This window comes from Elephas maximus, chromosome 1 (genome assembly GCF_024166365.1).
Source record: "Elephas maximus indicus isolate mEleMax1 chromosome 1, mEleMax1 primary haplotype, whole genome shotgun sequence".
Lineage (NCBI taxonomy): Eukaryota > Metazoa > Chordata > Mammalia > Proboscidea > Elephantidae > Elephas > Elephas maximus.
Window position 1 is genome coordinate 125,743,350 of NC_064819.1, and position 1,158 is coordinate 125,744,507.

General features: G+C 34.2%; 1 pseudogene; it reads left to right on the forward strand.

Annotated features, from left to right (window-relative positions):
• Positions 1-476: 476 nt before the first annotated feature.
• LOC126082413 (cytochrome c oxidase subunit 7B2, mitochondrial-like) lies at positions 477-763 on the forward strand (annotated as a pseudogene).
• The last annotated feature ends 395 nt before the right edge of the window (positions 764-1,158 follow it).

The window sequence follows — 1,158 nt, forward strand, 5'->3', positions numbered from 1 at the left end:
TCCCTCGTTCAACTTAGTATATCTTTCCTTTATAAGTCTTGATGGAAGCCATGCATAGTACAGGGAAATTTTCTCATTCTTTAATGATATTTAAGTATTAAACTTGCCAGTTTTTATATAGGTTCTCCCTTCCTGAACAAGAAATTGAATTTTAAAACTATGTTGAATAATTCAAATAATTGTGCATCTCAGAAAAAATTAAAATAAACCCAAATTTAATTTCTTCAAAATAAGATATTTTTTAGAAGATTGAGAAAATAAGATGCTTATTCCAAAGAAACTAAAAATGTGTGTCTTTCCATAAGATATCAAGCTACCATAAAAATTCTTGGGTTCCGGTAGCTGCTGTCTGTGATGTTGCTGGAAGCTGCATCTTAACCTTTCTGAAGGAAGTATCTGAGCTTCAGAGTTCCTACCAGGTCTCTGCCACAAAATAGACCAGCATCTGCAATCGGCTGCAATTCTATCACTCCGTCATGATATTTCTCTTGGCCAGAAATTCACTCCACAGTCTCAAGGTTCGCATTCAGCAAATGATGGCAGCACAGAACCAACAAAAACACTAATCAGATTTTCATGTCAAATATGGTAATGCTATACTAGCCATCATAGTGACCTATGAGTCGGAATCTGCTCAACGGCAGTGGGTACACTAGTCGCTTTCTGTTTTGTTGAATGGGTATTTGTAATCACACAGATAAGACTAGAATGGAACCTGTCTCCTATGAGCAAGATCACTCCAAAGGAATGGAGAGAGAAGTAACCATCACCCATAAAAAAAAAATCACTGCCATCAAGTCGATTCTGACTCATAGCACAGTTGCTGTAACTCCAAATTGTTTTAAGACCAACTGGTTATCTAAGCACCCTACTGCTCATTAAACTATGGCATTATTGAAGAAATAAAATATATTTGAAACTTTAAAAAAATTCTTGACTTCTCCATAATTGAAAAGATTATACATAAAACGTTTATGTTCAGTCTAGTAGCAATAGAAAAAAAAATATTTCAACTAAAATAGTACGGAGTTTGCAGAACTTAAGCATAGTATTCCAGTTTGTAAACTGATTTTCTATTGACAATTACAGTGTTTCTGTTACATCATCTAATTCCTGATTGGCAAAACATTGAAACATTCCATTAAAACTGGTTTAAAC